Here is a 24,271-nt window from a genome sequence, read left to right as displayed (position 1 = left end):
GATGGGCTCTCCTTGGGTCGTAGGTAGGTGGTTCTCCCCTCAGCCCGTGCTCTATTGGCTCGTCTATCCTGTAGTCGATGGTCAAGTTGCACTGCAAGGTCTATGTACTCAGCACACCCGTCAGGCGGGTTCACCACTTGAGCCAGCACATCTTTTAACTCCCCCCTCAGACCCCGATAGAACAAGATGGTCCTTTTTTCCTCTGGCCAATTGGTCTCAGCACCTAGTCGGTTAAATGTGGCTATATATGTGAGCAGGTCTTGGCTGCCTTGCCGGAGGGTCAGAAGCTTGTTATCTAAAGTGTGTCCTCTAGTATGATGTGCAAACAGCTTCTCCAGTTACTTCCCCCCAGATAGGACAAAACAAAAGCCCCCTTGGACTGATCATTCAGGAATACCCCTGTCTTACACAAAAAGTGTAGGCGACATTGATTAACAAAGGTGGCAAACTTCTTGGGATCCCCTAAGAATCGTTCCGGTGGGGCTAGGGGAATCGAACCAGGGAGCACGACCTGCACCGGGGCCTGGGATGGAGCCTGAGGTTGACTCCGTGGTAATGGGGCTCGACTGGCTTGGGCCGCAAGGAGCTGTCTGGCCAACTCCTCAGTTCTGTCCTTGTTTACTATCATTTCCCTCCGGAGGGCGTTTGATTCCTGGCGAGCTGCGTGTACCTCAGCTCGGAGCTCCCCTAACAGCTGGGCTAGCTGATCTGTGTCTGAAGTTTCCATGATGCCCAGGCAGCGGTTCAGTAAGAAGGCTTTGCGTGCTGTAACGCTCACCTTTGCTCCGCAGGGGCACCTGGAATCCTCCGCTACCGCTCTGGTTTGCACTCAGGCACTGGGATGCAGGATTGTGAAGCGTGTATCTGAAAAGGAACGTGCCCGTAAATCACCTAGGCTGAGTTCAGGATGAAACCCCTTCCCCGATACCTTTATTGCTTTAGGAAGCTCTCCGTCCTGTTTTATCTCACAGGGGCGCTTGTAGGTTACTCCAGTTACTTCACTGGTTGTTGAGGCTCCGCCCAGACCTGCTGCGGCGTTAAGTTCTTTTATGAGAATTGTTTTTTGATTAATGATCATGTAAGAGTCCTTTTGCAAATAGTCTTTGGATACTCATGTAAGAGTCCTTCTGCAAATAGTCTTTGGACTACGAGGCCAGTTCCTTTGTGAAAGTCTTGCACTGCTAAAAAGATGCAGGCCGTTTAAGAGCTTGTTTTTTAATGAATTAAAAAGTATCCCAATGCCCTTGCCGGCTAATGGCGTTGGTTGGCAACAATCTCACAGGGCAGGTGCTTAATTGTGCTGCTTGGCACCTATTGCGTGCGATCGGGGAGTCTATTTGCTAACCTTCTCGTGTAATCCTCAATGATAGGGCTGGCGCTGGCTGCCAAAGTTGTTCATGAAGCGGAGCGGGCCCGCGTGAAAAAAACAGCTGATGAGCAGCGATCGAAGTAGCAGCTGAGCTTCTGCTGTCATGCGGTGTGCAGGAGTTGTTCGGGAAGCTGAGCGGGACCCGCGGTGGAAAAACAGCTGATGCCTGGAAGAAGAATGGATCCGGAGAGGCGTCGCGGCAGATCGAGTGCAGGTAACAGCTTAACAAACAAACCAGAGGCTGTGCGCATGCTGACAATAATGTTCTTTCTTCTTTCTTCACAGGGAACGATGCCGAGAGCGTCACGCTACAAAAGCAGAACGACGCGAAGCAGGGATTGTGGTCTGGGCGTGGCTTTTATAGGAAATCAGCAGCCACGCCCAGGGGACCGGCCTGTAAAGTAGTGCCTATCCTAAAAAGGGCTAACAAGCACATTTCACCCCAGATGTACCCACCGTGACTGTATTGTATCCCAGAAAGTGTGCCAGCTCCAAATATTAACCCATGCATGCCCATGAATGTTGGTTAAGGATTAACCATTAATGTGCTCTAGTGTTCCTGGTATGTCACCAAATCCGCCATGCCCTGACCCACCTTGCCCCTGCTTGCGACCTAACCCGAGCCCTCCCACAGAGCTTCAGGTGGTGTCCTTGGGTGCTAAAACTAGGGCAAGAGAGCAAGCGCCCGGGGCCCAGGCCTGTGATCGTGACAGCTACCACCCTTCCAGGGCTCTCACACAATCCTGGCATCAATGCACCATACGGCTTGCTGAGGTCACAGCAATGACCCGCTCCCCGGGGGCCAGATCTGAGAACAAAGAAGCCAGGACTGGATATCTGATTGGTGACAGGAGGCCAGTTGGCAGGTATGCAAAGGAGTTGTTAATGAACCCTTTGGTCTCTTTACTCACTCCGTAGGCCTAGAGACACTTGTATTTTTATGGCTACAGGAAGGCTCTTTTACAGACAAAATGTAGAACATCACCTTGTCTTTGGACTACCCCTTCCCTTCATGCTGCTGCACGACCGAGCACATAGAGCACTGATTAAGGGTATCATGGAGCACCTCCAGGCAGCAGGGGGGAGTACAGTGGCAGAGGTGAAGGCAAGGTGTATGTATACACCCAGGTCCAGGCTACTTGCTGCCTTCTTCCTGTGAAGCAACTACCCACTCCAGGCTTCCTCGCTGTGGCTCTTCTTTCCTTCTCCCTTCCTCCTCCCCTTCCTACCTTTTCCCTCAGCTGCTTCCTAAACTCTTTACCCAGCTCACTTCTTCGTGCCTCCATTGGAGCCTGAGTCTTTAGTCTGCTCCCTTATTATTCCTCCAGATCCTTCCTTCGTTCATTCCCAGATTCCATCACATGGTTTCATCACTGAGCTGGAAAGAGTGCTTGGTGACAGCCAGCCCTTATCTCACACACCACTGAGGCTTCCTTCTCAGTTCTTCCTACGCACACATAGTCTACTCACATGGTGCTCCATATTCCACTTCTTATTGTTGGCAATCCTCATTCTCCTCTGGTGTCCCGGGCGTACCTGGACCACACTACAGTTCCTCCCATCCTGTTTTTTCTTTTGTTGCCACATGCCAGTCTCCAGGGCTATAAAGTAGGGTTGCTACTTCTTATGGAAAGCATATGCCTGTGGCCTCTCCCTGGCACATTTCTTACCTCCTACTTCTTAGCCTCCTTCTTTAGAGCTCCAGCACTGTACATGCCCCTCCCACTGCAGCCATTAAGCCTGCCTCCACTCCTGCCTGCTTCTAGGCAGGTGCATCTCGTCCCTAAAGGGTGACGGGGCACCGACACACCACTGTCACCCATTATGGATGAGCCAAAGCCAGTCCAAAGAAATGACTCAGTGCTCCCAAGCATGGTTTCTCTTTGACAGTTTGTTCCCCAGCACACATGCCGAAAAGCCATGCAAAGGCACAGATGTTTTGCTTCCCCAGCCTTGCAAAGCACATTGGGGTTGATGCAAGGGGAACTGCAAGCCTAAATGTGCCTGGGGGTTCTTCTGTACCTCCCCACACATTTAGGTACCCCTGGATGGCATAAAGGATGCTCTCCGAGACCACTGCAATGCCCTCTGGAACCAGGACACACTCTCTGCTTCCTGTTTCCAGTTAGTGAGGTCAGGGAGGAGGCGGGCAATCATGGCAGTTGATGTCTGGACCGGGGCTGCACATAAGGAAAAGTTGGATTCATTAATGTATATTTGTATTCATGCATGCATGTGAGGGTTTGTGAGGGTCAGTGTACATGTGAATGTGGCAGTGTATTGAAGTGGAAGAATGGGAGAACAAGCTCCCCCCAATTTCATCACGACCATGGCCTAGAGGATCGCAGCCCAGGTACCCCCCACAGGACGAGTTTGTCTATCTACCAGATGACAAAATACCCTGGTTAAGGAACATAAGGATATGCCCACCAGCCTGCCCGACTCAAGCTGACACCTGCGGCATGGATGAACTCGACTAAGACAACAGCCACAAGCACCCACATCGTTAGAGATGCCACGACGACCTAGCCAACTGCCAAGAACACACGCGGCATGGATGAACTCGACTAAGACAACAGCCACAAGCACCCACATTGTTAGAGATGCCACGACGACCTAGCCAACTGCCAAGAACACACGTGCAACCATGCACACTGGTCACTCACGCACCAGCCTACACGAAGAACATTTTCAGTGCTATGACGTAGGTGACTGACACACCCACTGACGTGCATTGTTGTTATTTTTCACATAGGCCCTTTTATAGTAATGCAGAAACGCAAGACGCTTGAAGAACTCGCGTACACGCTTGCTGACGCTTCTCCCACCTCTCGCCATGTGATGAGACCATCAGGTAGACCTAACATTGCTTATGACGCCATGTCAAACCGCGACCTCTGTTCCATGGATTATGCATCACCACCCATGAACTAGGCCCTAGTAGGCTGCAAGCAAGAGCCTCATCATGAACATTGTATGAGCAAGAATACAAGTGCTGATCATGCAGAACGAGCCCCAGCGAAAGCTCATAGCCAAGGGCACGATGTTGCAACTCGTATGCTACCAGCCGGCGCCAAGGTCACACCTGTAAGAAAAGCCAAGCACACAGAAACGAAACACGACTCTAAATGTGCAGAATTCCGCTCCAGCTACGGTCTCTCCACATGTGACCAAGCCAATCTGACAAGGTGCCAGACCCACGAGACAGAAGTCGCTTGGGTCCCGCGTCTGGGACACAGGTTGCAACAGCGAAGTGGCAAGATGGACACCTACGGCGATGGGAATGACCTGCTCACAAGCCTATGAGCAGACCCGTACATTGTCTGCACAAACACATAGTTACAAATTTTTGCTAGTGACAGGTACACCCCGAGCTGGGAACGACGATGGTCCCAGGCTTGGGGGCTCGCGAGAGGACCAATCAGAACACGGGGGGACTCATCACTGACGCCACTAACATTAGCCAATCCCTACCACTCGGGGAACCAATCCGAAGGGGCAATAGGTTTTTTGCTAACTTTCCCAGGTGACGCAAGTAGCGCGTCATACAGCTGTAAAAAGGGCCTGCGAGCCCCACTAAGTTTGAGAGTCTGGACGGACGCGTTCTGTCAGTCTAGAAAAATGGATACCTCTACTTTGTGACCGCAAACGTATTTTGGTGGCCGTGGGCCAACCGTCTCATGCACGATATGACAGAATATAGGTTTTCGAGTTTGCCAATGAACGGCCATTTTGATGTAACAAGAATCGCCATTTTGTTTTCTAACCATTGCTCATTGCTTTCTGTTCCTATTGCTTCGCAGTATATTTTCCGCTTACACTGCTCGACTGTAAAACATTGTTGTCTGTATGTGAAAAGGACAAGGCCGCATGGCCGAGAGGATAACAAGAGTTCGTTGAAACACAAACGTAGGCAGCGCCAGGAAGAATGCCCAGCTCTCTCCCGAATGTAGCCTTGAAGCAGAGCTGCAGGGCATTTAATCATTTCGCAGCTGCCAGCCAGTCTTGTATATGGTAGAATATGTTAGAGTAATACCGCTACAGGTTTGAATTATGCTTTTCTTACGGCCCCCCTTTGCTGAGACTGCTAGAGCATGTCCGCTCCAAGGACACGAATAGCACCTAATAGATAGCAAGGTCCGGAATGTAACTCTTCCCCCCGTGTGTAGCTCGCTTCCAAGAACAGAAGCGCTGTGTTTTATTCAACAACTGAAAGATGCCTTCGCACTCACAAATTGCAAATTGTTACTAGAATAGATGTTTGAAGGTGTCATAGTTGTCGGAGATGTCCATCATCACACCAAGTTCAAAGAAACCCAATAAAAGGGGGGTGTTAAACATGTCATAGCTGATTGTTTGATATGCATTTTGTATATATGTAACTGATGTACATAATTCACTCTCTTGTGTCACTCGAGGTCTAGAGATACACATTGCGGGGCGTGAGACCGAGTTGGCCAACTGAGACTTTTGCTTTGCAATAAACCCTAGCTTTGGGAATACAACCTCGTGTCTGGCGTTTTTATCATGTGTGGTGACTTGCCTTGTTTCCATAGACGTCAGGGTCCCCTAGGGGCCCCTTTCCAGATGGCGCCCGAATAGGGACCCTCCCCCGCTTCTTCCATCGCATAACGTTGTAATTGAGTAAGGCAGAGAACGGCGAGGACGGGACGATCGAGCCGGGATCAAGAGGTGTTCGGGCGCCCTGTAAAAGTGATGAGAGACTCCTTTGCAGATCTGCAAACATCTGATCCCTGATCGACGTGCCTGGCTAGAGAACAAGGAGGCGAGGGTCCCGAAACGAGGCGGAAGCCAAGAAACGCAGACACGACGTCATTTGGTGCGTCAGTATACAGACGACTTGATCTATCAGGTGAGTCATTCCCTGATTCAAAGTAATCCTGATATTGGTTGAGAGTTGACTTTGCAAAATCAAATGCCCTAGGTAAGGTTGATTAACCAGGGGGAAGGTTGAAACATGCCAGGGGTATTGTCCACCTTAGCGGGGTTTTTCCGCTGCGGTAGACAATCTTTGGAAGATGGCCAAATTGTACCACCTGGGGGAACGCCGGCGTATGAGATGTATGTGAAGTATGGAGTGGGTGCGATAATATTCTGTGAGATTTGGCATAGGCAAACCAGAAAGCAACAAGACCATCAGTGGCCGAATAATGGTAGTTTTGAGATAGCAAGGATAGACAACCTGGAAAGGGTGTTGATAAGAAAGAAAGAAAGCGCGTCCTGCAGCATTTGAGACTATTAAAGACTGGAGAAAGGAAGCAATGTTCCGATTTAAAAGCAGAGCGAAGCATGCGCGCAGGCATAAATCGAAAGGTGAAGTAGCGGACGAGAAAGAAGAGGAGGAGTGGACTGAGAGTCTAAGAAGGGCAGGTAGGCGAGACCAGTTGAATATAGAAAAAATATATCCACAACGGGAATTACAGATAGCAGATGAGTTAATAGAAAATATATTGACCCATACAAAACAAGGCCCAAGATCAGAAGTAAGACCAGACACGTCAGTAACTATTTCCCAGACCCTGCCCGTAGCCCAAGCTCCCCCTCCGGTAGCTCAAGCCCTCCCACAGCCACAGACCGCGCGCATAACACTCCCTGTTCCCATTGTCCCATCCGCACCTCCCGCCTCAGACACAGACTTGGTACCGTCCGTTCCTCCCGGGGTTGAAGTTGAAACCACGGGGGCAAGAGGCGGGACTGACCAACGGGGATGCACGAGGTTAACTCGCAGCGCAATCAGCAAAGAAAGGAAGGTGAAATTGCAGCAACAGGCAGAGATGTATATAGACGGGAATGATGGGACGACAGCATTGGCTTCGATATATGACTTCCGTAGAAGCAACGAAAGACAGGTAGTGTTGGAATGCATGGGTAAATATTTGGTGGAGAAATGAAAACAGTTAATTGGAAAATTACCACCGCAGCGATTGTTAGATCTGAATGCGTTAGCATGCTGTAGGGAGAGGGATGAAGAAGTGAGAGAATATGTATATGGACTTTTTGAACTCAAAGATGAATTAGATAATTATTATGCCGAAATGTTTGCTACACCTGGGTACGGGAGTAGGGATATCGGGAGAAATAGGAAGGAAACGGTAGAGCTATATATACAACGACGACATTCAATGTCGTCAGTGCAAAGGGGCGACAAATTAAAAGTATGTATACGACAAGCGTTTAGATGGATGTCGGATCCTAGTATTCCCACAATGGAGATACACGAGATATTTGATGAATATTCCATGCACATGAAAAGAAAAGCACTACAGTCGATGGCTGAACATTTATTAGACAAAGATATAAAAAAACGATAAGGCCAGCCCACCCGAAATAATGGCAGTATATAAAAGAGCACTAGAGCGAGGGACAGGAGAAACAGCCCTATCGTTGGATCTGGGAATATTGTTACATCTAAGAGAGGGGGGGGACGGTAAGTGGGGCATTTCCTATGAGAGAGGCCCCACCTACCTTTGTGCCCAAAGTGGAGGTTCCCGCAGTGGGCGGTGCAGCGGCGCAGGTAACACCCCCCATTACACCGCCCAATATGTGCATGTCCCCTTTTCCAGACAGGAGGTGAACAACAAAGCAGACGATTTCTGATATAAGAAAGAATCCTGCAGGGTTTTACAAGGAAGTAGAGTCCTGTCCACAATCATCCGTGCTTACCATGGGTGATATAGACCTAATATTCCCGGTTATCCTGCCAGCAGACATATGGAAACAAATAAGGAAGGTAGATGACCCAACGGCCTTTGGCGCCACATGGGTGGACTTGATAATAGAAGACAGGAATAAAGCGGTTGGAGGGACACCAGGAGCGAACCTGGTGGCATTACCAGCACGTATAGTGCAGAAGTTAAAAGAAATTGTCCCAGAGAAAAGAATTCAATGGGACAAATTGACTGCATGTGTACAAGGCAAGGATGAGTTGGCTACAGATTGTTTTAATAGATTTGAAGAAGTATTCACAGACTTCAGTGGGCAGGATGTGGGCTCGGAAGCGGGAAAGAGGTTATTTGTTGACAAATATGTGAGGGGGTTAAAACTTCCAATTCAGGATCTAATAATGACATCAGAGAGTGCATGGAAAGCAAAAACATTGGGCGAAGTATTACATATGGCCCAATATTATGAGCACAGAGTGACTGCGGGAAAAGAAAAAGAAGAGAGGAATTGGTAAATCTGAAAACACGGGTATTAGTGCAGCAAGTAGTAGGGCATAATAGAGGGCGAGGGAACGCACAAGGAAGGAGTAATTTGAATATGCATGGGGCAACAGTGGGACCGAATCAGTGTACGTATTGTAAGGAGGAAGGACATTGGCGAGCGCAATGTCTGCATCTACAGAATAGAAATGGGTCTGGTCAGAGGAGACAGCATAGAGGACACCCAGGAGCGATTGGACCAAATAGGAATAGTATGCAGCAGCATCACAATAACGGAGGTAATCAAAACCAAGGCCAAAACTAAAATGCCCCAAACCAAAGTCAGGAACAGCAAAATCACCAATATGGAAACCAGAGTGGGGGAAATAGAGGAAAGAGTGGGAACGTTTTTGATACACAGTCAAACACGCATTACAGTAACAGCAATGATTACACATCGGACGATGTGTTATTTCCCCTATAGGACAGCACAGGACAGGGGTCGGAACCAGTGACTATTCCCGTGAATCAGAGAGGACCCTACGTAGAAATGAGAGTTGGGAATGAGGAGCACCGCTTTCTTGTAGATACGGGAGCGCAGAAGTGTTCAATAGACCACCACTTGGTTCCGGATATATCACTGTCAGGGCAAAAGAATGTTTCCGTAGGTTTCGCAGGTACACCAGTCATAAACCCAGTGTCTAAACCAGTACCAGTTACTATAGGACCATTTACTGAACATTGTCCTTTCCTTTTAACAGAAAATTGTGGGGAGAATTTATTGGGATTAAATTTGTTGAAGAAACTAGGTTCCGTTATACATTGCACGGCGGACAGAGTGTTTCTAATGATTTGGCCACACGATGCCCCTGTGTCAGAATTCATGTCTGAAGCGTTACCAGGGGAACTAAGTAAAGAACCAACCTGTATATGGGCAATGCATGACAATGATGTAGGATGTTTAAAGATAGAGCCAGTAAAGATCATCTTGAAAGAAGGCGTTACCCTACTGCGGATACCCCAATACAGAATTTCGGCTGAAGGTGAGAAAGGATTGAAGAGCATTGTTACAGATTTGGTGAAATTAGGGGTAATCGAGGAAATTACAGACAGTACATGCAACAGCCCGATTCTTCCAGTTTATAAAAAAGGAGGCAATGAGGTACCATACCGTTTTATAATTGATTTGCGCGCATTGAATAAGGTAGTAGATCCACACTTTCCTCTAGTGCCAGATGTCACTACAATATTGACAATGATACCTGTTTCAGCAGAATATTTTAGTGTAGTGGATTTGAAAAACACGTTCTTCAGTATTCCAGTGGACAAGGACAGCAGATATTTGTTCACGTTCACATTAGGAGGACGATCATTTACATTTACGCAGATTCCGCAAGGTTACACGGAAAGTCCAAGTATTTACAGTAGAGCATTAAAAGAGCAGCTAGACATGCTGGAATTACCCGTGGGTTGTGTACTCTTGCAATACATAGACGATCTATTGCTAGCTGCAGACACAGAGGAGATTTGTAAAGAAAGCACTGTATTACTACTGTCACACCTAGCGGCACATGGCCATAAAGCTAGTTTGAAGAAATTTCAATATAATCGAAAGGAGGTGGCCTATTTGGGCTACCTACTTTCGAAAGGAGGGAGAAGACTAACGCCAGAACGCATAGAAAGTATTTCTTGTATGCCTATTCCAAAGACACAAAAGGGAGTCAGAGCCATAACAGGCATGGCTTCATATTGCCGACAATGGATTGATAATTTTGCGTTAATTGTGAAGCCGTGGGTGAATTTAACTAGAAAGGATGCGGTTATGCCTTTGCAGTGGGATGAGGAATGTCAGAAAGCATTTGATGGATTGAAAACTGCATTATGCTCGGCTCCAGTTTTGGGTACGCCGAATTATGAGAAAATGTTTAGACTATTTGTGTGTGAAAGTGAAGGATGTGCATTGGTGGTTTTGACAAAGGAACAAGGTGGAAGAAATAGGCCGTGCGGCTATTTTTCTTCTGCGCTGGACCCTGTAGCGCGCGCACTACCACGATGTTTGTGATCTGTCGCGGTGGCTGCTGCGTCAGTGAAACAAACTGAAGGGATGGTATTGGGGCACACTTTAATTTTGATGGTGCCACATGCCATAGACGTTCTATTAAATAGGACACAGACGCAACACCTCACCTCTGCTAGATTGACAAGATATGTTCGTGCCCCATATCCAAATTATGAGGTGTTGCGCTTTGAATCCTGCAGAATTAATGCCACCAACCATAAAAGAAATTGGGAAGAATTAATCACCCCCCCACGATTGCTTAATGGTCACTGAGGAAGAAACCAAGGGGAGAGTTGATTTAAGTGATATCCCACAGAAAGAGCCAGATGGAGAGTTATTTTGTGACTGCTCATGTTTTAAATTACCAGATGGCACGACAACTGCCGTATATGCTATCACTACCCTAGAGAGCGTTGTAGAAAGCAAAATAATTCCCTATAATTCAGCACAAGCCGCAGAAATAATAGCATTAACCAGAGCCTGCGAGATTTCTGAAAATTGAATGTGAATATATATACAGATAGTCATTATGCTTTTGGAGTGGTTCATAACTTTGGTCGACTCTGGGCTGAGAGAGGGTTTTTGACATCACATGGCGCCATAATTCAACATGGCCCTTTGATTGTACGATTGCTGTCTGCACTCACGTTTCCAAAGTGCCTAGCAATAGTGAAATGCGAGGCACATAAAAAAGTAACATGCAAAGTAGGAGAGGGAAACGCGTTTGCAGACAGAATTGCGAAACAAACTGCCACTGATTTGAATACCAAAATGATGACGGTTCAGACTGAGGAAGTACCCTGTATGATAGAGAATGGAGTTGCCACTGTCAAAGAAATGCAGGCCGAAGCTACGGCCGATGAAATACAGGGGTGGGCAGAGTGATCTGCTGAATTGGATCTGGAGGGTTGTTGGGTGGATAAGGGAACTAGAAACTGGATGTTGCCAAATTCGTACGTGACTGCAATGGTCACAATGGCCCACAGCCCTACGCACATCTGTGCGAAGAAAATAATACAGCACCTTTCTACAGTTTGGCAGAATGTAAACATAAAAAAGAATGCAGAGAGGTTGGTGCAGAACTGTATCGCGTGTTTGCAACACAATGTAGGGAAGGGAACAGTGACTCCAACAGGCAGTTTTGGCCCGCCCTCTATGCCATTTGAGGTGATCCATTTTGATTTCATAGAGATGGAGAGGTGCCAAAACTTAAAATACGTCTTGGTGGTGATCTGTGCATTCAGTAAGTGGGTGGAGGCATATCCCTTGAAGGACTGCACAGCAATGAGCACGGCAAAAGTAATGTTGAAGGAGTACTTTTCCAGATTTGGCTTGCCCCGTGTCCTATGGTCTGATAATGGACCACATTTTGTGGGCGCAGTGGTATTGCAGATATGTGCTGGTCTTCAGATTGATAAGAGATTCCATAGTTCAAGGCATCCGAGTTCTGCCGGTCTTGTGGAGAGGCACAACGGGATTCTTAAATCAAAGATTAGCAAGATTTGTGCAGGAGGCAAGTTGAGTTGGGTGGATGCATTACCAATAGCACTATTATGCATGCGTAAGTCTGTACAGGCTAAAACTGGGCTCTCCCCGTACGAGATTGTGATGGGGAGGCCGGCAAATGTATGGTGCGCACCACAGCCAAAACGACTTAGTGAGGTAGAATATCCTGTGCTTAGTACTTATTGTGGCCTTTTAATGCAGAAATTGCGTTTGATTCATCAGCAGGTGCAGGAGGCATTACCAGTGAGATACACCGGTCCGGGGCACGCGCTGGAGCCAGGGGACTGGGTGCTGCTTAAAAACTTTGAAAGAAAGTCATCATTGGCACCCAGGTGGTGCGGGCCCTATCAAGTACTCTTTGCGACGCAGACGGCAATACGGGTGGATGGAAGGAAGTCGTGGATCCATGCCACCCATGCCAAGAAGATTCAACTGCACTGAAAGGCTTGCCTGACACTGATGAACGGAAAGAGACAGCGGTCCCAGAAACGAAAGAAACTGTTGCCAGTAAACAGCCACCTAATCTGACAAAAAACGAGAAGTGAAACTCGAAACAAAGCCTGAGACGATTGCCAAAGAGGGGGAAGGGCAAAGAGTGCCCCAACGTTGCCCAGCAGAATCGACATCACTGCTGGCCGACACGAAATGTGCCTTGCAAATACCAGCAGAAACAAATCGTGTACCCCTTTGGCGCCCACCAGCACTTGCCAGAACGCCAAAGAACGTATCTGCATCATTGACGCGGCGCACACCAGCACCTGCAGTAGCTCCACAGGCTGACTTTGAGCCTGAATCTGGAAGTGCACCGGCACTGTTCACGGATCACACGATACCAGGAGTGAGGCGATACAACTTGCGGCCTCGAAAGACAAAGTGATCCGCAGTTCTTTTTGGTGTTTATGTCAACCTCTGGTTCAGCTCATGGACGGAGAAGGAACTAGGGGTGTAGAGGAGAGAAGCGTGAGAATTGTGCAAGTTGGGCAATTCAAGACTCGCGGCTCCTCAGTGCGATCATAAAAGTACATGTGTCAGGAACCAGAGCGGACAAGCTGGGCGCGCATGGTACTATGTCAAATGAGATAACTGATCAAAGGTCCTCTGAGCAGTATAAGAAAGGACAAGTGATCTCGCCTAAAAACGAATAATCGAATCCAGGCTAAAAAAAGGACAGGCAGAACTGAACTGTGACAATTCCGTTGAACTTATTGACATCAGAGCAAGCGCGACGAAGAGAGATATCCACAACGAACTGTGATAAGAAAGAAGAAGGACGACGAGAAACCTGCCGGGACGGGTTCCAGCCTCCTCCTGCACCACCACCGCTGAGAATGAGTCAATTATAAAGACTGTAAGCTTGAGAAAAACGCATGGTAAAACAAATTGTATGCTGGTACTGACAATAATAAAGTACTTTATGAGCGTGGTAGCACCAATATCGACAGCCCTAATATTATGGTGGGTGGAAACAATACACCCATTAGAAATGTTTTTACCAATAATTAATATATCCACTACTGAAAGCCCGGTTCAGGTGATCACTTATACCCAGCCCCCAATGGAAGAAAGACACAGGGAAGGTTTTGGAAATAATACTTTGCTATTGGTCATGAACATGACACATGCAATTCTGAAGAAAACAAATAGCTGGGTATGTGCCCATTTGCCATAGCATGCTGGGAAAGGAATAGGGTGGTACGTACAGCCATTACCATTAAGTTCTGCATGTAGTGCATCTTTAGGTGCAATGTTCTATAGGAAATGGAATGAGAGTAGTACGGGTCAATTAGACAGAACCAACATGAATGAGTTTGAGGAGATAATAATGAAGCCTGTGGGTTGTTCCATTTTCCATAAGGCACAAGTAATAGCCTAGAGCCCACGAGGAAAAGTACACGAAAGATAACACGACAAAATAGACGAGATAGATTGTCCCCACCAGAAAAAACATCTGTAATGACGTTTCGTGTAAGAACAGAAAGGGACAAAGATGCAATTCCCCCATCCTACACAGTGAATTATAGCCGAAGAACTGTCCCTTTTTGTCTAAAAAAGAAAGGCTCTTTTTCAGTCGGAACATATACTGGTTGCATGAATACAGCGGTATTAAAATGGGAAATAGAACCAGTATATGTAGGTGATCCAGTTTATTTTATATGTGGAGAGAAAGCATATCCTTGCTTGCCCAGAAACTGGGGAGGTACATGTTACCTAGGTCTACTGTTCCCAGGAGTATTCCTCTTAGAAACAGCAGCCATGGCCAGATTATCCAGAACTAGAGTCAAAAGTACTGACGAGGGTGTTTTAATAGCAACTGATGTAGCAAAATCATTCATTCCATTCTTAGGGCAGATAGTGAACTCCTATAATATAAGGCAACTGTCCAGAATCCTAAAAAATACAATAAACACAACAACAGATATACTATTTAACATGACATTGGAAGAAAGAGGAATCAGGTTAATGACGCTGCAAAATAGAATGGCTCTCGATGTGATCCTGGTTGATCGTGGGGGAATTTGCAAAATAGTGGGATCAGCGTGTTGCGTTTATGTCGATGACTATTTCCCCACGATCTTTGAAGCAATAAAGAAAATGCACGTCCTAGGCTCTGAACTCCCTACTGGAGAAGGAAGCTGGGGAATAGGATCTTGGTTTTGGGGAATATTACGTTCTTGGGGATGGAAGTTGATCTCAATATTAGTAGTGGTGTTTGAAATATTCCTAAAGTGCTGTTGTTGTATACATTGTCTACCCATAGTTTGCTCTGAGGTAACTGAGGGATGTACGGAAGGATGTATGCATATGATGACAAAGAAAAAACAACCTCAAGGTCGAACTGACCAAGACCCAAATGAGATGAGAGCAGTAAAAGAGTTGATGGCAATAGATATTGATGAAGACGATGATGTTTATGGTAGCATGCAAAATTCAGACATAAGTACTTCAGACTCATCATCACTAGAGGAGGTTTCAATAAATAGATGAGACGTTTGGCATACGGCCAAAGGAGGGTTTGTCAGTCTATAAAAATGGATACCTCTACTTTGTGACCACAAACGTATTTTGGTGGCCGTGGGCCAACCGTCTCATGCACGATATGACAGAATATAGGTTTTCGAGTTTGCCAATGAACGGCCATTTTGATGTAACAAGAAATGCCATTTTGTTTTCTAACCATTGCTTATTGCTTTCTGTTCCTATTGCTTTGCAGTATATTTTACGCTTACACTGCTCGACTGTAAAACATTGTTGTCTGTATGTGAAAAGGACAAGGCCGCAGGGCCGAGAGGAAAGCAAGAGTTCGTTGAAACACAAACGTAGGCAGCGCCAGGAAGAATGCCTGGCTCCCTCCCGAATGTAGCCTTGAAGCAGAGCTGCAGGGCATTTAATCATTTCGCAGCTGCCGGCCAGTCTCGTTATATGGTAGAATATGTTAGAGTAATACCGCTAAAGGCTTGAATTATGCTTTTCTTACGGCCTCGCTTTGCTGAGCCCGCTAGAGCGTGTCGGCTCCCAGGACACGAATAGCACCTAATAGATAGCAAGGTCCGGAATGCAACTCTTCCCCCCGTATGTAGCTCGCTTCCAAGAACAGAAGCGCTGTGTTCTATTCAACAACTGAAAGATGCCTTTGCACTCACAAATTGCAAATTGTTACTAGAATAGATGTTTGAAGTTGTCATTATTGTCGGAGATGTCCATCATCACACCAAGTTCAAAGAAACCCAATAAAAGGGGGGTGTTAAACATGTCATAGCGGATTGTTTGATATGCATTTTGTATATATGTAATTTATGTATGTAATTCACTCTCTTGCGTCCCTCCAGGTCTAGAGATACACGTCGCGGGGCGTGAGACCGAGTTGGCCAACTGAGACTTTTGCTTTGCAATAAAACCTAGCTTTGGCAATACAACCTCGTGTCTGGCGTATCTATCGTGTGTGGTGACTCGCCTTGTTTCCATAGACGTCAGGGTCCCCTAGAGGCCCCTTTCAGTACGATCCAAGACCCATCCCTGCCGTTGTTATAATAAACAGCAGAACCACCTTGCTCCTTGTGTGTGCCTCATACTCATTCACAGAAGCACTGGAGGAGTTGGGGCCTCCCAGCCCGGTGGTCCGCGGACGGCTCAGCCGACCCCGGGATAATCACCCCGACAAGTTGGAGGCACTGCTGTGATCTCTTTAAGGTCTACCTTTTCAGTTTTATTTTTCCAAGGCCTCTCGTTGCGAGGAGGCCCGGCGGCGCGGCCCCCTCTGCCGCTGCCCCCTTTTGAGGACTACAGGACCATCGCGGAACTGCGAGAAGACCGGACAGCGCAATCCGGATATTGGCCCTCGGGAGCCGGTTGAGAAGTATCCCGCCCGCGGTTGGCGAGTGTCCAGACGTGGTCCAGACGAAGGGAGGTGGCGAGCCACTTGGAGGGGTGCACGCAGTCGAGCGGCCCCGCATCAAGGGAACTTGGTGAGTATGACACACCCAAAAAGCAATGTGAGATTGTGAGGGAGGGGGGAGGAGTTGTAATAAGGGCGGCGGGAGGTGTTATTAAAGTGTGTGGCGAAGATTTGATCAATTAGTGTTGATAGACAAGTGAGTGGTAACGGGACAGGCACGAGGTCCGTCCTATACCACGTCATGGAAGAAGGGTGGTTGGAGCCAGAAGGCACTACGTGCGGTTGCTCGTAGACACTGATTGGTCTAGATCGTGGCCACCTGTAGAGGGGGTGTGTGTGGCTTTCCTACGAATTGGCGTTTTCGATCAATGAGTAGATGAGGATCCCTATTGATCGAGCAGTGAAACTCGATAGATAGATGACGTATTCCTGTAGGAGGTAGCTAGATTGTTGCCAAGTACGGAAGATAATTGGCTGGTTAAGCCCTCCCGGCGAGGGGCGTGTCACACATGAAGCGATGCAGCGTGCGTAGTCCGATTATAAGAGTGTATTGGTGGTTACCTTGTTCCGGGCGTAACAAGAGGACAGCTGTGGGGTTAACGGGGACAAGCAGTTAAAACCTATTGCGCACTCTCTTGAAGTGTAAAGATCTTACCGGAAGTAGTTGAAAGAGGTTGGTGACGTCACCCGTAGGGCCTTCATAGGACACCTTGACCACATCGCGTTGTTGAAGGGTGGTGGGGGAGTAAACTGAGGACAAGGGCAGTAAAACAGAGGTGGGGGCAGGGGGTGCGCATGGAGACCGCTGGCCACCCCAAATAAGGGACAGGTGGAGAGGGGGAAGTGGCCGCGCACGGAGAACGCCGGCCACGCTGAGTGAGATGGAAGAAGGAGGGGAGGGGAAAAAGTGGGGCGGCTGTACAAGCACGTCACACATGGCACACAGCCGCAGGGGGCTTCGTGCGCTGTGGCCGCAGGGGGCCGTACCAACGGTATCAAGGAAGAAAACAAACAGAGGAAAAGGACTTATATTTGTAATTGTTATATTTGGTTGTTTTACTTTTAGCGGACGGTCGAAAGTCCCCAATCTACGCGGCCAGGTAACGACGGCTGTACTGAGGGGAGCTAAAACAAAGTGTAACCATGTCATACGGGTTGGAATCGGGAGGGTGGGGGAACACCCTGATTACCCCCCTCCAGCATATTTGTAAAACACTGTCACCCCATAGGGAGAAACTCATCAAATATAGCATAGAATGGACACAAGGAACAGACACCAAAATGACGACACCATGGCCGCCTAACGCCAGTTTTGACCCATATATCCAACATTCACTACTGACACACATACACAACACGTACAAAGGGAAGAAGTTGGCACATCACGTGGAGGTGTTTAATTTGTGGAGGATGTTCCAGGGATCCCGACCAGGGCCAACCGGAATGTTCACTGTGGAAGGGACGACAGAAGGGAAGGGGAGCGAGGAAACAAAGGAGGGGAAGGAGATTAAGGAGGAAGAAGGAAACGGGGAAAAGGCGACCGGTAGCGCACAGTGCGCGGAAAGAGACAGGAAGGGGGATAAAAGGCCTGGCACTGTACATGAAGTAGAAGTAAAGAAGGAAGGGACAGACGACATGCCCCTAGCGAAGGTAGTGAAGAAGGAGGAAGGTGGTTATATCCTGTGACGGAGCTACGAGAAGCAGCAAGGCAACAACTGATGGCAGCTGAGGGGTACTCGAGCCCCATGTACAGCCCTCCACCATATACAGCTACAGGTAGCTACCGGGGGGGGAGGAGGTGACAAGCACTGTAGGTCCGACTTGCACGCAGGTGCGCACAAAGGGAGGGAAGAACAGCGAAGAGCCCATTTCAAACATATGACAAGACGAGTGGGTAGCAGCGCAGGTGCTCTTAAATCTGCGGCGGACATTAACAGAAGAAAAAGAGGTGGTGAGGAGAAAGAATAAGGACGACGTGGGTAGCACTGGAATAAGAGGCGAGGAGAACAACATGAGAGACGGAGGGCTTTCACAAGAAGAGGAGGAGATGTTGGAGGAACGATTGGCTGGATTAAGGGATGAGCGGAGTGCACTGATTAAGCAGCTCGAGTAAGAGGCACGAGGAAGAAGGAGGGAAAGGAAGGAAAGTAGGGATGAATTAGAGAGAATGAAGGAGCGAACTGAAGAAAGGAAGAGGGAAGCGGGGAGGATGAAGGCAATAGCAGAAAGGGTATCCCGAGCAGCAGGAAAAGAGGACGAAGAGAAAGAAAAGGAAATGGAGCTATGGAAGAAGAAAATACTCTCCGAGAGCACCAGGAAATACGAAGAAGGTAAAGTAATAGAAAGCATATTAGAAAGGGAGAGAGAGAAATGGGAAAGGGGGAGAGAGGAAGAAATTATATTAGAGAAGGTAAGTAGTGAGGTGATGGAGGAATTGAAAAAGAAAAGAGAGGAAATAGGTGGTGAATTAGTAGAAAAGAAGGAAGAGGAAAGAAGAGAGAGGATAGGGGGAGTGGGGTAAGAACATATGTGCGTCGGGATGCAGAAGTAGCTACAACATCAGCGCAAAGGGGAGTAACTGGTAAAGGAGAACAGGAAGGAACGGATTTAATAGACTTAAAAACGGTGACAATCAGGGGGAAAAGGACAGATTGGGGGTTGTCGCTCCTGGATGAATTTTGCAGCGAAGAAGAAGAAGGAGCGGGGGGGAAGAAGCGGTGGTAGGGAGAGCTTAGATAAATTGTACATCACACGCACAAAAAGGGAATCACCATGGGCATGTAAAAAGAAAGAAGAAGTGAAGGAAAGTGAGGAGCAGGGAAGAGAAGTGGCAGGAGGACAAACACGTGCAGTTACACCCACATCATTACACCCAACACGCACACACACACACCCGCTCCTGAACACACTCCATACACCGGCAGGCTCAGAGACCTCCCAGGACGCAGGCAGGAAGAACGGACACACACACCTGCATTAAAGAAAGAGAGCAATAGGAGAAGGGGGAGAAATGAAGGAGAAGACACGACAAGCAGCGGTAATAAGGATATGGGAGAAGATTTAGTTGACACAGGGGAAGAGGAGGAGTACACGGATTCCACCCCGCAACAACTAGGGGGACAAATGGGGTACAATTTAATGCCACTATTGGACAGGGAAGGGGTTAGACCACAATACGTCCCTTGGAAGCATGCTGATAAGGAGAATATAAAGTGCAGGCTCCCATCACTAAGCAGAGGAGCGGGGAAATGGATATACGAGATAGAAAAACACACCGCAGGACAGAAAATAGCAGTGGGAGACGTGAAGGGTCTATTAATATCGATATTGGGGGACGCAGCAGACGACATTTGGAAGAGGGCAGGATTCCCCAGAGTTACAATAACAAACACATCACATGACGGGGCGCCATTTGCAAACTGCAGGCATGCATTATGGCAAGCCCTGAGGGTGCAGTATCCAGACACATCAGATATAGGAGCAATTACGTCACGCAAGATGCGTGAGAACGAAGATCCTGTTGATTATATCCAGGAGATTCAGGAGAAGTGGCGCATGGAAACTAGAGAGCAATGGGACAAGACACCGGCAATTTTTTACCACATACTAGTACAAGGGCTTCCAGAGGCAGTACAAAGACAACTGAAGAAGATAGTGGGAATGGAAGCTGAGGCCTGGCCGCAAATACAACTAACAATAGTACACCATTGTAGGATGTGGCAGGAAAAGATGAAACAAAAGGAAGAAGATAGGAAAGCAAAGGAGGCAAAATTAGTGCAGAAAAAACTAACTAAGTACACAATGGAAGGAGCACTAATAACTACACCAACAACAATGACACCAAACACCACGCAAGTAGTGGCTGCACAAGATCCCACACAGCTACAAATAGCACCACTACCACAACCACCAAAACTTATAACACATCAGATGCCACCACCCCCACCATACACGGCTCCCACAGGAGGAGGGTACATGCTACCGGGAAATGGATATTATAACAACACCAGGGGAAGGGGCGGAATGATGAGAGGGAGGGGATATGGCCACCCTACACAACAGCAAGGGGGAGGATTTCGGAGTTACTACCCCAATGGGCAACAAGGGTACCAAGGCAATGCGGGGAGTTTCCCATGGCAGGTCAGGGAACCACCTGTATGTTGGGTTTGTGGAATGTTAGGACACATGTCACTCACGTGTAGAATGAGACCCACCCCACCAGCCTGGGGGGAAGAGGGACCACAAGGGCCTATGAGGGAGCAGCAAGGTTACCAGCAACTGCAGGGAACACAACAGAGCAACACGCAGCAGCAAGTATCACCACAACAACAGTTGCAGACATACGCACAACCGCAGCAGCAGGTGGCAATAACATAACAACACCAAGTACAACCAGTACAACAGCTCACTCAAATACAGGACCATAAATTGACCCCCATCGATACACCGCTGCAACAAACACAGTTAGGGAGGGTGACTATCCTGGGACACAACCCTTACACAAGAAGCGGTCAGTCACTGTACCCACAATAGGACAGCCGACAGACATCCCTGGTGTGCCCCATCCTGTCGATAACACCTAATAGTGCGGAGGAACCATGCATTGAGGTAGCGATAGGTGACAAAACATTCTCCTTCCTTGTTGACACTGGGGCAACCAGGTCTCGCATAAGGGAGGGTAGATTTAAAATGTCAGGCGAGGCCATGCACACCCAAGGATTTTCTGGGGCTAGAGGGTTGGTTCCCTTTACTGATAACAGCTTATCTATAGGAGATTATGACATGTCTGTCCCACTCCTGTATTCAAGCAAGCCGCCATTAAACATACTTGGAAGGGACATAATGAGCAGGTTAAATATGACAATCTCCTTCACGGAGAATGGCATACTTTGCTCCACACCAGGAATAAACATGCTTACTGCACGACAAATACTGCAACCGTACTGTGGCCAGACAGTAGCTCGAGCTGAGCCTGTGGATGGCGAGCTGTTCCAATATGGAACAGATATGGCATTTGCATGGATGCCAGGAATAGAAGGAAAGATTTGGAGGAGGCCAGCAGCATATTTGTTCAGACCTGAGACACCAGCTAGTGAACCAGAGAGGAAGGTGATTTCGGTGAGCATCGAGAGCATTATAGCAACTGCAGATTACATCGCAGTACATGCCCAAGACAGGCAAGGGAGAGCATGGAGAGCAGTGATAGCCCTGGCTGAGGGATGCAGGCTCACTCAGGTGTCTGATGAAGAGCTCTTTTCAGAAAATAGGGGAGAAGGAGAGATGGAATTTATGATGAGTGTTGACATCTGGTTAAGAGTAACATACAAGCAAGTAGCACTGAAAATGGCTATGGCACTCGAGGCACCTGCATCTACCCCAGTACCATTTTACGAGGAAGTTATGGCTAAGGTTCCAGCATCACTGTGGACCACCAGTTCCTATGACGTGGGCTGCATAAAGAGTATTGGAGGAGTAAAAATAAAGTTGAAAAAGGGTGCAATACTACCTAGAGTGAAGCAATACCCACTATCAAAAGAGGCAGATGAGGGCATATACGAAACAATAACGGCCCTGATAAATAATGGCATATAGGTACCATCAGAGTCAGCATGTAACACGGCTGTGTACCCAGTGCGCAAGGCTAAAGGTGGGTCTTGGCGTTTTATCCAGTCCAGGACCTTAGGCCCTTGAATTACATTGTAGACTCAGAATACCCCATAGCAGCAAACCCAGCCACAATACTATGTGCAATACCAGCAGAGGCATCACGGTTCATCGTGATTGACCTCAAAAATGCCTTTTTCTCAATACCTCTGCACCCAGATTCACAAGATTTGACAAGCTTCACATACAGGAATACAAAATGGAAACATATCAGGTTACCACAAGGGTACTAAGAGTCACCCTCAATCTTCAACAGGGTAATACAGATGGATTTGGGAAAAATTGAATTGGAAAGTACAGTGCTGCAATATGTCGATGATATAATAATGTGCAGCACAACTGAGGAGAGGTGCAGGGAAGACTCAGTGAAAATGCTGACAGTGTTGGCTGAAAAGGGGTACAGGGTAGACAAGGAAAAGTTACAGTACTGTCAGAAACAGGTACTATACATTGGTCAACTAATATCAAAGCACGGAAGAAAGATTGCACCGCAAAGAGCACAAGCCATATCCAACACGTCACAACCACAAACTGTGTGGGAACTGCAGCAGTTCCTGGGCTTATGCAACTACTGTAGAGCATGGGTTTTTGACTACAGCTCATACCCCTGCTCAAGGCATTGAGAGAAGCACAAAAAAGGGACAAGACTTTGGGGTGGACAAGAGAAATGAAGGAGGCGTTTGATGAGTTGAAACACGCCATATCCACAGCTCACAGTTCTAGCCACCCCAAATTACGAACATCAATTTTTCATCCTTTCACATTGCAACTCAGCAGTAATGAAAGCAGTATTGACTCAGAAAACTAGCATGGGACACAAGCCAATAGCATTCTACAGCGGTCACTTGGACGAACAGGGTCTCGCCGCAGCTGCATTTGCAGTGGAGAAATCATCATCGATAACAATGGGGTGCACCACCACATTATTTGTGGAGCATGCGCTGTTTGCAATTTTGAGCAAGCCTAAGTCCACACTGACCACACAGAGGGCGTCAGGATCATCTTATCTAGACCCGAATTGTCAGATGCAGTAACATAAACCCAGCCAGACTCTTAGCGGAAGTTGTTGAGGAAGGTGATTATGCTCACGATTGCACACAGACTATTGAAATGTACTCCAGCACAAGGAAAGTGGAGGAGGATGCACTTAAAGGGGGCGAGATTTTGTATATTGATGGTTCATCAACAATTGACCAAAGCGATGGGATAAGGAGAACTGGGGCAGCAGTAGTGAAAATGACAGAAGATTTTATGTATGTCCCGGTAAAATACGTGCAATTACCGCATCATTATTCTGCTCAGGCAGCGCAATTGGTTGCGATGATTTTGGCACTAAAGGAAAGTGTTGACCAAAGAGTTACTATATATTCTGACAGCGCATATGTCACATCAACAGTGCACTCCGGGTTGATAAAATGGCAGAGAAGGGGGTTCAGAAGAGCTGATGGCACCCAAGTACAACATGCCCTCTTGCAGCAGAATTGATTGAAGTAATTCATGACCCCCAAGAGATAGCTTTGGTTAAATGCCCAGCACACACTAATGGAGATGACTATATCTCGAAAGGGAATGAAACAGCAGACGCACAAGCCAAGCATGCAGCATATTTTGGTGAATTATGGACCCCCCCAGAATCAGAGAGAGGGACGGGGAGGACAATGGCAAGACAGATGATGATGAAGGAAGGGTACAGTCATCTCCCTGCAACACAGATAATGGAATTACAGGCAGCCGCACCAATGAAAGAAAAGGAACTGTGGGTAAAAAGAGGATGTACGATGTCCCCAACAGACGCACTGTGGCGTCAAAATAATACCGGAAAAGTGGTCATGCCATTGGCACTGTTGAACACCGCCCTGGCACAGCTACATCATCCAGCATATACAGGAAAGGAAGTGATTGCAGCATAAATTAGGGAGGATTGGTTCTGCCCCGAGTTAAATTCTCATGTCACTAATTTCATCAGCAACTGCCTCAAGTACGGACAAGTACGTAGAGCGGATGAGTACGTAGAGCGGACGAGTACGTAGAGCGGATGAATGTATGGTACGGATGAATATGTGGAGCAGACGAGTGTGTGGAGCGGATAAATACGCAGAGCGGATGAGTGTGTGGAG

Source organism: Ambystoma mexicanum, chromosome 5q (genome assembly GCF_040938575.1).
Source record: "Ambystoma mexicanum isolate Mex_15411 chromosome 5q, UKY_AmexF1_1, whole genome shotgun sequence".
Lineage (NCBI taxonomy): Eukaryota > Metazoa > Chordata > Amphibia > Caudata > Ambystomatidae > Ambystoma > Ambystoma mexicanum.
The sequence above is the reverse complement of the archived record's forward strand: the minus strand, read 5'-3'. Positions refer to the sequence as shown.